Raw genomic sequence first — 17,065 nt, forward strand, 5'->3', positions numbered from 1 at the left:
TTCCTTGCAGGCATTGTTCTCAGCTTCTAATTACTTCTAGCAGCTTCTAGCTGCTGCCTGTATTCTGTGGCACATGGTCACCTCTTTCTTCCAAGCTGGCAACAGTGGGTCAAATCTTTCTTGTATAATACTTCTAAGCTCTTTAACTTCCAGTAGCCTCTTCTGCCAGAGAAAATTGTATGCTTTTAAGGACCCCCGTGATCAGACAAGCCACACCCAGATAATCTACCTTTTTTAAGGTCAACACAAAACAGTCTGGGGAGTGATAGCTCATCACCTTCCTTCACAGATCCTGTGGAATTTTGGGAACCATGCTCAGGTGCTCATGAGTTAAATCTACTTTTATAATAATACTAACATAATGCAGAAGCAATTGTATGTAAATCTGCTGGCTCCTTTGAATCAAGACAGTGGCACCAAACTGGACTGAACAAGTCAATAGATTCTCCATGGCCAAACACCCACAGTGAGAGGGAGAAAAAATAATCTAAATAATATTCTTTATAAAAAGGTAAAAAGGTATGAATTTATAAAAATCACAACCCTTGAGTTCACAACTTTTTAACATAGTTTAATGAAATGGAAAGTATTGATATGTATAAATGATTTCTGATGGCTATCTCTAGGAAAAACATGGAATAGTTTGAATTGCAAGCTGAACCAGCTGCTTTTTCATGAAATGCCATTTTACTTTTCTTTTTTTAAACATCACTTAAAATTTTTTATTTTATAATGAAGTATAGTTGATTAACAATGACTTGTTAGTTACAGGTGTACAGAAAAGTTATACCCATACAAGTATCCATTCTTTTTCAAGTTCTTTTCCCATTGAGGTTATTATAGAATATTGAGCCAAAGAGATTCTACTGCTTTTCCCCTTACCAACACATCAGTTTGAACATCTACACAGGAAAATACCTTCACAAGAGCTAAGGATTCCAGGTGAGAGACTACAGCACCTGGGTGGGGCACAGAAATAAGAAAAGACACATGAACAGGGTAGGCAGTTCAGTTTCACATTACCACCGCCACCTGTCCACCATGCATGGAAGGAGATGCTCTCCCTGTCGGGCAAGAAGAATGAAGTGAGCACCCAACTTCACTGCTGCTCATACACAAGATGATGATGGCTAAAAATACAGTATTGACTATTGGAAATATGCTAAGACAGAAATGTTTGGAGGTGTTCATCAAAAAAAAATGAGGAAATTTTAAAATATAAAATATTTTATACATTATATATTTTAAAACATAAAATAATCTTTGAGCTTTCAAGTGAAATTTAGATTTTTGGAAAACAAGTAGCCAGCAACATGAACTTAAAAACTTCCAAGTATCTGTAGAGTTTTCTGATAAGATTTGTGGTGATATTAACAAATGTGATTTTTTAAAAAATATTGTACACTAAAATGAGCCAATATTTGAAAGATATGCATAACTCAATAAAATAGTATTTTCTAGATGACCAAAATCACATTTGGTAAAAGATCCATTGAAAGTGCAATATAGACCAGTATAATATAGAATAATAAACCAAAAGGTTATGGTTTGAGAGTCTACACTGCAACTAAATTTTGAGAAACTACCATTTGTTGAATTTGGGTATAATATCAAAGAGGAATATTCACTATTATCCAGAAATGCTACTAAAATACCCCTTCCTTTTTGAGTGACATATCTGTGCAAGATGAAATTTTACTTATAAACTTCAACTAAAACTACATATTGCAATGGATTGAGTACAGAAGCAGACATAACTCCATCTGTCTTCTATTATGCCAGATATTAATAGATATCAACAGTAAATTAATGCCACTCCTTAACTGCATGTTTTTGTTTTGAAAAATGTAGTAATTTGTATAAAATATGTTGTTTATGTTAAAAGACAATGAGTCAATTATGCTTAAGTTGATTAATAAATATATTTTAAATTTTCTGTTTTAATTTCTAATTCAGTAAATATTGACAAATTTAACCCACATAAACAGAAACTTCTTGATGTTCTCAATAACTTTTAAGAGTGTAAAGGAGTACCAAGACTAAAATATTTGAAAAGAATAATAATAACATCACATTTCTCAAGCCAACTGAAAATTAAGTTAGTATCTCTTCCAGGACTTTTTCTTAATCAATTCTTCTCAATTTTTTTCCAAATGGCCAACTATTTTGTGTTAGTCAAGACTCAGCTTTTACATCTTCTCTTGTAGAAAGTTTCCTAAAACTTATCTTCTCCCAAACAGTAAAAGGCATTTCTCTTATCTGGTTCTATATATCATTATTAATACATTAAATAATAGTATTTATAATGTATTTTAATTATTGCTATTTTTGACCATCTGCTCCATAGGATGGAAAGATGCCACTGCCTCAGTTCCCTTAGGGACAGGATTTTAGACATTTTCTATCATGACTTCATCAATACTTAGTTCAGTCCTTGCATATGACCTGTGTTTTAAAATATTTCATTAAAAGACGAATCTGATTTTGGTTGAATTTTCCAAGTTTGAAAATGTTGACGGATATGTTATACTCAAAATGTTTTTCTCCCATCGAAGTTTATTCCCAGGGGACTATTTTTGTGTCATGATATATTTCCAGTGTTATACATGGTAGTAAACATGTTTCAAAGAGGCCTTGAATTTGAAACCTTGTATCCACTGAAATGTTAACTATTTTCTATTAATAAATAGAATAAAATTTTATTTTGTCACATCTCCTTGGTACTACTGGTCAACCTGATATCTTAAGGCTTATTCTGATCGTGAAGTGCATAGACCTTTGTCTTTTGGCCTGCTTATACTCATCTACAGTTTCATTTTCCTTTTCTTAATTTTTTACCCTACCACAGAGCAACAGGAGCTAAGCTACTGGAAGGGCAATTTAAATTCCTTAATAAACAAACTATTCTTATCAAAGTTGTTGCAGTGACATTGTGTCTATTGTATTGACAACTACCCAGAAGCTGCCATCTCAAAGATTCGTCCTTCACTGAGTGCTTTAAAAAATGTCACTACTGAGAGCATGCACAGCAGCTATTTAATAGAGCAGACATATATTCTTTGGAGCACAGCGGTAGCCTCAGCTGTGAGCCCTGTCATTTTTTTTTTTTTTTTTTTTTTTTTGCTGTACGCGGGCCTCTCACTGTTGTGGCCTCTCTCGTTGTGGAGCACAGGCTCCGGAAGCGCAGGCTCAGCGGCCATGGCTCACGGGCCCAGCCGCTCCGCGGCACGTGGGATCCTCCCAGACCGGGGCACGAACCCGTGTCCCCTGCATCAGCAGGCGGACTCTCTACCACTGCGCCACCAGGGAAGCCCCTAGCCCTGTCATTTTTTAGGGTTCTGCTTCTTAGATGACCACCTTTCTTGCCCAAAATGAATTATTCCATCTCATGTTGCTGCCTGGCACACCGACTCATGCCTGCTGCTACACCTCTGTCTGAAGACTTGATTCCATATGTCACTATGCTTGCTTTCAACTCCTGCTTCCTGAGGTGACCCTCCTTCATCTGAGATGCTCAGGAGCTGATCAAATGTCATGCTGTCATGTCATTCATCCTGAAGACATGCCTGTATCAGGATGCTTGGCTTCATTGCTTCAGGACCTCCTCATTATTGATCTCCTGTTGCCATTTGCTATTAAGCTCCATGTGTAAGTGACTCCATAGAACTTCTCAAGAAACTGAAGGTCACATCCAGACATATTCAAGTCTTGTAGTATACAAAAGAAAGGTTAAAAGGGACACTTACCTTTAGAAACATGAGCTTGATGGGACCTTGAAGCCTGGTTTCTCAAGAATGTTAGTTGTTGGAGCTTCCTTGAAATATGTTTTTCATTTCTTAGGTCACTTGTTAAATGTCTGAAAGAAGAAAAATAGAAACATAACTTTGTAGCTGCTTTAAAACCATAGTATCAAAAAACTTTATTACTGGGAGAATTATGTCATTGAATCCAATCTCCCATTCATACTGAGAGAGAGAGAGGAAGTATAGCATGGAAAATATGAACATAATAGCATCAAGATTCTCCATGAGATAATTTGATTTCTGATTTGCAATCTCAGAGAAAAATTTACAATTTCTACATTGCTTAAAAATATAATTCTGGTATATTTCAAAATTTGCATGGTAAATTTCATGAGTTTTATGGGGATATTTATAGTGTTTCTTCCTCTGACACTTTCGTATTTCTTCTTGGATATTTGGACACTGTATTAAGATATTCTGAGTAACTTTCCCTTGTTTAATTCAGTCTGTACTGGATGTGCATATGTCATAAATAGCATAGTTGAAAATCTTAAGTTTGATTCCATTCTGTTCTATTTAACAGGTAGCTTATTTGCTTAACCAGTCTCAGTGTTTTCATATGCAAAGTTGAGCTACTAATACCATAACCCTTCTCTCCTGAAACTTTGACACTGTCTTTTAGAATATATTAACCTATTAAAATGTATACATTATATATTTCTATAAAATCATCCATAATAATGGATATAACACATTTAAGAAATTAATACCAGCTCCAAATTGATGTCACAACATTTACCACTTGGCTCAAAAAGCACTCATACAATATGGTGTAAATACTGAGATCTTATATATTTTAATGTTGTTTCTAGCAAATTCTACTGTGTTATCAGTAGAGAGACTCTGATGTAAGACCTAAATGTACTCAAGTATTTATATGAAAATAGCTAGCAGGACATAAAATTGCATTTTTATATCTCTAGAACTGATGATTCTGCCAATTTGTAAACCAGTGACTAATATTACATATAAGGAAGTCCAAGAGATAAGTGAAGTATGTTGTTTGGTTATATGCAAATCTAACAAGTATTAATTTCAAGTTCCTAATAAAATTCATAAACTGCAGAAATGTTCTCCAATAAAATATATGCAAAAATCATATTTAAGAGCCATATATATATGCTAGTTATTAACTAAAATTTCAAAATTTACTTTGTTAAACCATTTGAAGCACCTCTTATAATTAGCTATCATCATAAAAGCTCATTTAGTGCCCATATTATGTTACTACCAAAAATGCAACTTAAATAACTTCGTTCCATAAATATTTTAACAAAATTTCGTTCAACTTCCAGTTATTAGTGGGAAAACTGTTCATATGTTTGGTCATGAATTTTTCTGCAAGAACCAAGTGGCTCCAAACTTTTCTTCTCTGATGAGACCTGGGTTATAAACACCTCACCTCTATGCCTGCTCCAATCTTTGATCCTTTTAGCCTTTCTTGTACCTTGAAAAGATTGGAAAACAAACAACTGAATAAAACAAACTAAACAAACATGCAACACACTACGGATGTGAATTCTGGAAGTAATCAGAATAGTTTGTGGTCAGCCTGGTTCTAATTATTTTAGAGACTCTTGGCTCTTTAGAAGCAGGCAAATACTTAAACTCCAGCTGCTTGTTCCCCTGCATCCTATTCATGCCTCGGGGAGGCATTTGCCAGGCTGTGTTTTAATCATCCATAGAATCGCCTCCTTCACTGGACAATTAACTTCTGGAGAACACAAGCTAAGTTTGGTCATCTTTTTATCATCTCCACACTCAGCACAGCTCCTAAAATGTTTGCTAAATATATGAAGAAAGCAAAGGTCATTAGCTGGCCTTGGCCGTCTTCAGTTCACTTATGCCTCTTTAAAGCATTATTCTTCTGATCTTCTCTTCTCAAAATGACTATAACTTTGACAAATGAGTAGCACAATGTGTGATGCAAAACCCTTCTTCCTGTAGCCGAAGTTAATTTGCCTGGACATCATCTGTAATTTCCTCTCACCAGAGCACTGGAACTATTCCCAAGGAGGTGCTTGTTTGATTATACTCCCTATTGCCTCTAAATTGGGAGAGCTCAAATTATGATAGAATTCAACATATGAGGCAAACACATGCAGCCATGAAATATCTTTCTGTCTCACCACTAAGTTGCTGCTGCTAAATTTATCAACCTGCGGCTCTGAGTCTGCCATCATGCAAAAAAGTAAAAGGCAACAGCAGCTATGTGACCCTATATGAGTTTCCTGTTGCTGCTGTAATAAATTATTCTTAGTGACTGGTAAAAAAACAAAACAAAACACAGTATTATTATCATACTGTTCTAGGGGTCAGAAGACTGAAATGGCTCTCACTGGGCTAAAACCAAGGTCTCAGCAGGACTCTATGCCTTTCTGGATGCTCTATGAGTGAATCTATTTTCTAGCTTTTTCCAGCTTCTAGAGGCTGTCAGCATCCCGTGTGGCCCCCTTCCAACTTCCAAGCCTCCAGCGGCTGGTTGAGTCTCCCAATGCGTCATCCTGAAACATTTCCGCCTTCTTCCTTCACTTATAAGGACCTATGAGATTACATCGGGTCTACCCAGATAATTCAGGATAATCTCCCCATTTCAAAGTTAAGTTACTAGCAAATTAAATTTCATCTGCAATCTTAACTCACTTTACCATAGAACATAGCAAATTCACAGGTTCCAGGGACTCAGATGTGGACATTTTTGAGGGGGTCATTATTCTGCCTACCACACCCCCTTAATGTGCCTGCCTTAGAGCTCCCGCCTATGAAAGCCTGTCAGGGTATCCCTAATGTATAAATTCTCACCTGCTGCACTGTCATGCTGTCAAGAAGCAGAGAACAAGTTAGTTCTTATCTTATGCCTAAAAGAAAGTGGGTCTCTAATCAAAGAATTTGATACACGTAGTCTTTTTATATCAGAATTATTTATTCCAAAAGGGATGGATGAGTTTGCAAATGCTTGCATCACATTCCCTACACTCTCCTTAGGAAAGAGATGGAGAAAGTTGTTTACACTTTGTGCTTTGGCTGGTATCTCAGGTGTCACAACTAGATTGTTGGCATGAGAGTTTTTTGGTCTTTCTCAGTCCCCATAGAGACATCCATCCTGTCCTTCTGGGACTCAGGGCCGTCAGCTGCCTTCTGTCCTCACCACCCCACTGCTGCTCTGTTAGATTTCCTCCCAGTGCTGCTATCAGAACAAATGTGTCAGCACTTTGTAACAGATGGTTGCCTTCAACAGTGAACACAGTCTCTTAATATACCACACAGGCTTCAAGAAATGCTGGGTGCACATCTCAGAGACAGGCTGGCTGCACAGTGAAGCACAGGCTGGGGAAAACAATTGCTGCCCTGGGAAACATGGGGCAGCATCCATGGAAGGTGGCAGCGAAGACCCAGAGCAAACTGCTCTGCTTTCCTTTGCTGCATTCATCCAAGAACATGGTATATGTCCTAATGTGGTAAAGATCCACTCCATATCAAGGGCTTAGATGATTGAACTTGCAGCTGAATAGAGACCCATACTTCTACCCACTGGCTGTTTGACTTGAAACAAATCACTAAAACCTTTTAATTTAAATGTATCTGAAAAGTAGAGATAGCTAGCTTTTACAGTTTTTGATAAGAAGGTTAGAAAGTCCTTTGAAAGTGGAAGAGCAAACAAACATAAGGAACTATTATTTGATTGTTTCTATTAAATATAATATTGCCAGGCTTAATTAAAATAACCTGATGTTTGGCATAAGTTAGACATCAGCTCTCAACAGAGTCCTCAAAATTATTTGGAAATATGTGAGTAGTTTTGTGTTGCCAAAAAGTGTAGCAATGCACTGAGCTTTAGTGGGTTGGACCCATATGGGTTAGATATACTAAAATTCATAGGACAGCCCTGGACACTAAAAAGCTGTTCAAAGTCCTTCATACTTGACAATCAAGTACCCCACTAAGACCCCTTTAGGACGATGAATGTCTGAGCCTAAAGCTACTACTCTTTTGAAACATAAAGTATTTCTGAGCTTTAATATCCATGGAGTTATCCAGAAACAATTATCATGTAAGATGAGGATATTTGTACTCTTTTGTTCAGACATTTTCCAAAAAGTTGTTTCCAACTCTAGAAAATCAACATACCAACAGCCACACCTCTTGTGGTATACGTCACCCATCCAACACATGTATCAATCTGTATTGGAAACTGTAATATGCACAATGAATTTATTATATGAGTCTTACTTTTTCCTTATTTCATAATGTCAAAAATAAAGAGAAAGGGTAATACTAATTAATTTTTGTGCTCTCTTGAATATAAATTTAAGTGGATGCAAGCATCCAACTATGTCATGATCTATTGTATTTGTCCTCCAATCATTTATATAATAAAATACATATAATTTTATTAGAAATTACATTCTTTTCATTTTTTCACTGATTTTAAAGATGGAATATTTGGTTTTTGTTTACTCATGTGTGAATGTACATTATATTATCCATGTATTTTTTTTAAGATGGTAGGCTGGGGCTTCCCTGGTGGCGCAGTGGTTGAGAGTCCGCCTGCCGATGCAGGGGACACGGGTTCGTGCCCCGGTCCGGGAAGATCCCACATGCCACGGAGCGGCTGGGCCCGTGAGCCATGGCCGCTGAGCCTGCACGTCCGGAGCCTGTGCTCCAAAACGGAAGAGGCCACAACAGTGAGAGGCCCATGTACCGCAAAAAAAAAAAAAAAAAAAAAAAAAGGTGGTAGGTTGATTACGTTATTGCTTAACATAATCATTTTAGGGAAGGAACAGATTATAACACTGATTATTATAGCAAGAAATTTGGAATTAGGCAGACCTAAGATTAAATCTGATTTCCAAATCTTAGTAACAATCTGATATCAACAGGTATTGACCTACCGATTTTCTTTGCCTTAAAATTATTGTGGCAATGAGAAAAAAAAATGCAATGTGTAGAAATTCTTGTTTTAATGTAGTTGGAATTATCAATATATTTATTTATGGTTTGCACTCATTAAGTCTTATTTAAGAAAGTCCATCCTGGAACTTCCCTGGTGGCTCAGTTGTTAAGAATCCACCTGCCAATGCAGGGGACACGGATTCAATCCCTGGTGCGGGAAGATCCCACATGCTGTGGAGCAACTAAGCCCATGTGCCACAACTACTGAGCCCACGTGCCACAACTACTGAAGCCTGCACACCTAAAGCCCATGCTCTGCAACAAGAGAAGCCACCGCAATGAGAAGCCTGACCACCGCAATAAAGAGTAGCCCCTGCTCGCCACAACTAGAGAAAGTCCGCGCACAGCAGCGAAGGCCAAACGCAGCCATAAATAAATAAATAGATAGATAGAGAAATGGATAAATAAGAAAGTACAGCCCACCATAAAGATTTTCTCCTACATTGTTTTAAAAAAATATTACGTTCTGTTATTCACATTTAAATTCATGATTCCTATGGAATCCAGCTGTTTATTGACCATATATTATTTGTACTTTTAAAAAAATTTCTTATTTTGAAAGAATTGTAGGTTTATAGAACAGTTACGAAAATAGTACGGAAAACTCACTTTTTCCAGCTTCTCCTAATGTCACTGTCTTACATATCTATAGTATAATTAGAAACAGCAGGATATTGATGTCAATGCAAGCCTAATAACTAAAATAAATGTGACTTCTAATAATTTGCATCTATTTGCATTTATAAGGAAGCCAAAGAACCATTTGGGAAGAAGGGAAGTGGAATCTTGACTCCTTATCATGGATATTTGTACACATTTGCTGGACTTGGGTGGGATGTGAACTAGTGACTGAGACTAAATCCCAGAGCATAAGGCTGAGAAAGTTAGTTGTTTATGGCAGATACTGAAACTTCTGAAGATGCAACGACTATGGCATGGTGGAAATGCCTTGTGGGAAATGTCCAGTAGTTACATAGGTTTGCTTGTGAAAAGTGGATGGAATATCCATGCAGTTATTTTTCTTGTGTGCATATTTTGTGTGCATGCACGTGTGTGTATGTATGCGTGTGTGTGTGCGTGGGTGCATGTGAGTGTATTGAGTAGGTCATCTTCATTTCCGATGCACTTTCTTCATTCCTGAATGTTTGTCCAAGTTTCCATCAGTACTAATTCCCCAAAGAACTTCTTTTAGCTTTTCTTGTTGAACAATCTGCTGGTAATACATTCTATTAATTTTCCTTAATCTGAATTTTTCTCTTAATTTCTGCTGGATATGAAATTAGTGGCCTGACAATTCCTATTTTTCATTTGTTTGTTTGTTTGTTTTGAGGTGAGTTTTTTCCCCACTATCTTCTAGTCTCTAAACTTCCTTTTGAGAAATCTGCAGCCTTCAAATCATTGTCCTTCTGTGTAACATATATCATTTCTCTAACTGCTTTCAAGATAATTTTTCTTTATCTTTGTTTTCAGCAGTTTGGTTATGATATGCCTAGAGGGGGCTTCTTTGAATTTAAACTGCTCAGGGCTTAATTACTTAAATTTATGTTTTTAACAAATTTGGTAAATTTTTGGCCATTGAGAATTTTACTCTTATTTGGCCTACCCACTATCCCCTCTTTCTGGTACTGCAGATAGACATATCTTGGAACTTTTGATGAATGCCTGGGATTTTGCTCATTTTATTCTTTTTATTCTATTCATTTTCTGCTCTCGCGAACGAACAATTCCTACTGAAATACCTTTAGTTCACTGACTCTCTTTTCTCCACCATCTCTATTCTGATACTGGGCTCCTTTCTATTTGGCTCATTTTTATAATTTTAATTTCTCTTCTGGGATTTTCTTTACTTTTATTCATTTCAAGTGTGTTTTCTTTTAACTCATGGAGCATAGCTAAAATAGGTACCTGTATCTGTCAGCTCAGGCTGCCATAAAAAATTACCATAGACTAGGCAGCTTAAACAACAAAAAATTTATTCCTCACAGTTGTGAAGGCCAAAAGTCCCACATCAGTATTACTCAAGGTTGGTTTCTGGTGAGGGATGTCTTTCTTTCTGGCTTGAATATGGCTTGATTTCACTGTGTCCTCACATGGCCCTTTCTTGGTGAATGTTCTTAAAGAGAGAAAGAGATTTCTTTTTCTCCCTCTTCTTACAAGGCCACCAATCTGATACGTTTAAGACCTTTCCCTTATGACCTCATTTAACCTTAATTACACCCTAAAAGCCTCATCTCCAAATAGAGTCATATTGGGGATCAGGGCTTCAACAAATGAATTTGAAGGGGACACAGTTCAGTCTGTAGTGGAACTTTAACCTCTTGCTCTGCTAATTCCAATATCTTGAGTACTTAAAGCTTGGAAAATAGAATCCACATGTCATTATCTTTGAGCAATTGTTTTTGCTAAATAACACTGAAGAATGTCATTGAATTCCAACTCACATTCTTCCTGAAAAAGTAATGCAATGTGGAAAATACATTTTTTTTAAAATCTATCATAACAGCATCCTACTAATATCCTTTATCTGGATCAGCCAGGGCTAAAGGGTAGACAAGGCTATGAGGATAGTCATATAAAAAGACTCCATCAGATAAAGAGCTTCATAATCAAATATATCAGGAGGTCTTAGGGCACCATACAGAAATTCTGTGTCAGGAGTGTGCCTCATGTGTATCCTTCTTGATGCTGATCTGGAGAAGTTATTTCCTTACATAGGGGAAGAGGAGCAGAAGAATGACTCTAATCACATCTTTAATGCAACCAGTGTCCACATTTCTACTGCATCCAGACTCTACCATGGTGAGAACACCAGACATCACTGCCTTTGAAGCATTAGAGGCTTATAAGGGAGGTCGTTTGTACTATTAAAAATACAACACAGAAACCTAATTTGCACTGAGTGTGGGGCTTTGGTTAGGGAGTGTATCTCTGAAGTGCTGAAACTTAAATTTTAAGATGGAAAGAATGCAAAAAAAGTCATCTAGGGCTTCCCTGGTGGCACAGTGGTTGGAGGTCCGCCTACCGAAGCAGGGGACACGGGTTTGTGCCTTGGTCCGGGAAGATCCCACATGCCGCGGAGCGGCTGGGCCCGTGAGCCATGGCTGCTGAGCCTGCGTGTTCGGAGCCTGTGCTCCACAGCGGGAGAGGCCACAACAGTGAGAGACCCGCGTACCGCAAAAAAAAAAAAAAAAAAAAAAAAGTCATCTAATAGACTGGGGGAGTGTGACCCAGGCAAATGGACCAGAATATCCAGGGTCTTTGCTTGGGAAGGTGTTTGGCATAGTTGGAATAGAAATGAAAGTCTGTCAAATCACTTGAGAGGAAAAATAGAATGATATTAAACACTTTCGGAAACAGAGTTAAGGGCTAGATGATGGATCATTTGGCCATATTTTGGATTTTGTATTTTAAAGAATGTACCATATGCAGACCTTGGAATCTTTAAGGAAAGGGCTGCCCTCAGTCAATATAAATGCTTAAAAATGACCTGGGTGTGGTATAGAGAATGGAGTGGATGGGGACAGGAGTTAGTCTCAGGACATCAGGTGGAGTGACTCTACACTCTGTGAAGACATCATGGTGGATTTACCTAGGGTTTTTGCAATGAAGAAGGAGTGAAATGGATATTTTTTGGAAATATTCTTGAAGTTGCATTGACAAGATTTTTAGTGGAGAAGGAAAGGTAAATGTCAGAAGTAATTCCCAGGTTTGGCTTGAGCAATTGGTTTAATGTATGTGCTATTTTTTTGAGGTGAGTAAGACTAGGAGATAAACAATGGGGCAAGATCAAAGGATGTAAGGAAGCTGGACCTTGGCATAAAGTCCTCCCCAGATGGAGAGAAGATACTTTCCGCAGATACTTCACCAAAATCCAACTTCCTCACTCTTATCACTTGTCTCATCCTCCAACATAAGATCCAGAGAAAAAAATCTAATAGCATCAAATGAACTGTAAGGGAATATCCTCACACTCAATTAGAGAAAGTGCTAGCATCAATCACAAGCCTCTCTGCTCAATGGTTAGCAAACATGAAAACCAGTATGAGTCCTGTGAAATTATTTTTGCAATATAAGAAGAATTAAACTATCACTAGATAAAAAAATACAAATTAGATTTTTAAAAATTTTAATTGAAAGAAAATCAATTTTGGACAAAATCTGTTTTAAACTATCTCAAAAATTAATTAAAACAAGATATAAACATGAGAAAAATTTTAATGCCACATTTAAAAAACTAAGTGAAATAACAAGTTATGCCACAACAACTTGCAGTTGACACTGAGAATAAGTAAACAGGCCACTTATTAGCGCAGAAAAAAAATCAGAGGCAAAGTTATCACATATGCCTGGAAATCAAAGGTGAAGAGGAAATGTAAACAAAGATGATAGGTATAAAGAATAATAGGGAAAAATAAAAATAAGTATAAAGACTACCATAGAAAGGAAAAATGGTAAGAATTTCCAGACAATGATAGTCCACCTACAATATTCAGAAGAATCAACTGAAAAACTACGGTTCACAAAGGCCTACATGAGATCAAAATATAAATATTTCATACACAAGCAAACACCAATTACAAACTACCAGAGTAAAAATGTAAAAAATAACATAAAATAAAACACCTAGGAAATAACATTACAAATTAGAAGATATTTATGAAGACGTAAAGGTGGTCTGAATTACTAGAGGTATTGTGTCCATGGCATAGAATCAATATGGCAAAGACATTAATTCTTCAAAATTAATCTATAAATACAGTATGATTACAGGCAAAGTTTTAACAGGATTTTTCATAGACCCTGACAAATGATGCTAAAACATATATAATGCAATATGTGCACATGAAGGGCTGACATTATTGTGGAAAATAACAAATGTAGAGGTTTTCCTTCAAAATATCAAAAGAGATTTTACATTTCAAGTTTCTAAAACTGTGTAGGATTTGTATTAAATGAATGGAATGGAAGAGAACTGAAAGTATAAAGATGAAGATATATATTCACTCATGAAGTTGAAAGAGCCCTTATGATGAGATCAGTGCCTTTATAGGAGACCCCAGGAAGCTCCCCTGACCTTCCACCATATGAGATTGAGAAGTCTGCAACCCAGAAGAGGGTCTTTGTCAGAACCTGATCATGCACCATCATCTGGGACGTCCAGCCTCCAGAACTGTGAGAAATAAATTTCTGATGTTCTTAAGCCACCCAGTCTTGGTTTTCTGTTATAGCAGCCTGAACTAAGACAGGGAGGAAAGGGGTCATAGAGAAGACCCTAAACTGAAGCCTAGCAAACATTGATAGATGCACTTCAGCAAAAGGAAATAATTCTATATGTACTTAAAAGCAAACTTAAAGGATAAAGACCTGCAGAAATATTTTCTGAGTATATAACAAAGGAAGAATATGGTAAAAAAATAATTAAGAATTAATTAAAAAAATAACAATGTCCCTAAATAAAAAAAGAACTTGGAATTAACATATACACACTACTATATATAAAGTAGATAATCAACAAGGACCTACTGTATAGCACAGGGAACTCTATTCAATATTCTGTAATAACCTATATGAGAAAAGAATCTGAAAAAGAATGGACATATGTATATGTATAAATGAACCACTTTTCTGTACACCTGAAACTAACACAACATTGTAAATCAACTATAATATAAAATAAAAATTTTAAAAACACATTGTTAAACGTTTCCTTAAAAGAAGGAATATAACAATAATTAAATAAAATACTTGATAATATAGGCATACCTTGAATTATTGTGCTTTACTTTTTTGTGCTTCATAGATAGTGTGTTTTTTACAAATTAAAGTTTTGTGGCAACCCTCTGTTGTCAGGTGACATTTAGCATTTTTAGAAATAAAGTATTTTTAATTAAAGTATGAACATTTTTTAAGACACAATGTTATTGCACACTTAATAGAGAACAGTGGAGTGTAAACATAACTTTTTTATGCACTGGGAAACCAAAAAAGTCGTGTGACTCCCTTTGTTGTGATATTCACTTTATAATTTTGAACTGAACCTATAATATCTCCAAGGTATGCTGTAATAAAGAAAAGTTATTGAACTTGATTAACATTGCAGAATATACAAACTAAACCAGAGTTAATACTTCCACTGGTGAGACTGGTAAAATGTATAGTTTTATACCATCGTTGCCAAGTGTGAGGAAATGTATATCCTTGTGCCCTCATGGTTGACTGTCATCTCAGGTAGTCCTTGAAAGGGGGAAAAAAAAAGAAAAACCCTGCCAATATAGAATTCCACACTTTGAGCCTTCATTAAGTCAGAGAGGCATACTTAGATGTGTTACAAAAAACAAAGATAAGAACTCAATAATATTAGAGTGTTAGCACAGATTATATTTGTTGCAATTTGTTTGAATTATCTAAATACAAGTTGAAACTATCCAATTCAAGTTGAAGTCAATTATTTTTGGTCTTAAATGTGATGTGGTTGCCATAGAAACTGTTTTTCTTTTTCCCAAGAAATTCTTTAAAAGAACACCTGTGTCAATAAGCATACATCTGAAATATGTAAACTCTTACAACTCAATGTGCTTTAATTTCTTCTACATTATTTCCTGTATTTCCCCTAAAGAATAAAGATGAATAATGAGTTTCATAACTATCACTGTAGGTCATAATGTCTCCATTTATGCACAGTTACATTTTTTTCTGATTTCCTGGGAAAACAAAACAAAAATTCAGCACAAATACTTTTGAAATGATGGCTTTTTAGAAGGGAAGGAAAAGGAAACTGATGGTGGATTTTGAGGAAGAAGGGATACTGGAATGCAGCCTTGATAAGTAAAAGTATTTTAAAGAAATTTTAAATCCACCTGGCACTCTGATATAAAAAGCAATGAAGATTGAGCTGCAGAACTGACATTTCTTTCTGGATGCAGAGGACTGTAATGACTCATTCTTCATTGCTTTGCCGGTCTATCTTCCAGCACAAGGCTTCATTAAGGTTAAAACAAATGTAAAAAGCAAAATGCAAGGCTAGTGTCAGCGTGGTACTGGCAAGTCTCAGTGACCTGTCACGGTGACATAAACCCCGATGTGCCCAACTGGAAGCTCCACTAGAAAATGTGTCTAATGAGAGGGACCTCGGGATGACTCTATATAGAAATGAAATTGGGAGTCACTCTAATGCCACCTGACAGCATGGAGACTGACCTTCACAGGCACTAATGTGACATTAATGATGCCAGAGTAACCAGGCTCAGAGAAACATAATTGGCAAAGTAAGAGATTTTAACAGTGTGTATAAAAATGGGGTGGGGGGCAGATAGGAACTGTCGCTTCTATATAAGTTTCTAGTAATGGTAATTGTATGTGTGTTAAATGAAAACATGGGTGAGTCCAACTCAGCCTTCATAGAGCAGCAGCAATATTAAATATAAAACAATCATAAAATACTATTTGTGTGTGCTTTGAAGTAACTTTTTCACATGTGAACGTTGTCAGGTTGCAAGTCAAGATTTATCCTAAGGGCTGGAACAGACTGAGGTTCCCTGGAAATATTGATATATTCCTATATCTTCTATATGGTGATATCACTGTTCTCTGCACAAGGTGTGTTGTGTGTGTGTGCACACATTCACTTGCATTGAGAGGGGAAGGGATGGATGGATGAAGAGTGAAAACCAGGGATATTGTCACGCATTTTCCATATTGCTCATCAGTGGCTCCTAAATTCCTAAGTAAAGGGATCCTGGTGGAGGATTCCTTGCTGGTAGAACTTTTCTTGAAGCTGCATAGCGTGTGTTTCTTAGATTGTGTGTTTATTTAGGATGGCTAAATCTATTTCGAGTTAATTTTTGTAGATGGTGTAAGGTGGTGGTTATTCTTTTGTAAGGATGCCCAATTGCTTCAGCGTCAGTTTTTGTAAAATCTGACTGCTTGCACATAATTATCAATACATCTATATCTATCATCTTTTTAGTTATTTCTCCCTGTTCCATTCTTTTATTTCTCTTTTTCTGATTGCTTTTGGTTCAGTTGAATAGTTTTTATTTCCACTGTATCTTAATAATCTGTTTATAAGTTATGCCTCATTTTCTAATATTATTTGTGTTGCCATAAGGTTTTAAAATATATTTTATTTTATTATAGTTTATATCCATAAAACGTTATCGAATTTATATAGTTTAAGAAACTTATAGCAGTATACTTATCTTTTCTCATTTATGCCATTTTTGTTATACATTTTACCTTTATACATGCTAGTAACTTCAAAGTTTATTGTTAATATTTTTGCTGTAGACAATCAATTATTTAAGCATTTA

Source organism: Mesoplodon bidens (assembly GCF_964165515.1).
Source record: "Mesoplodon bidens genome assembly, chromosome: 12".
Lineage (NCBI taxonomy): Eukaryota > Metazoa > Chordata > Mammalia > Artiodactyla > Ziphiidae > Mesoplodon > Mesoplodon bidens.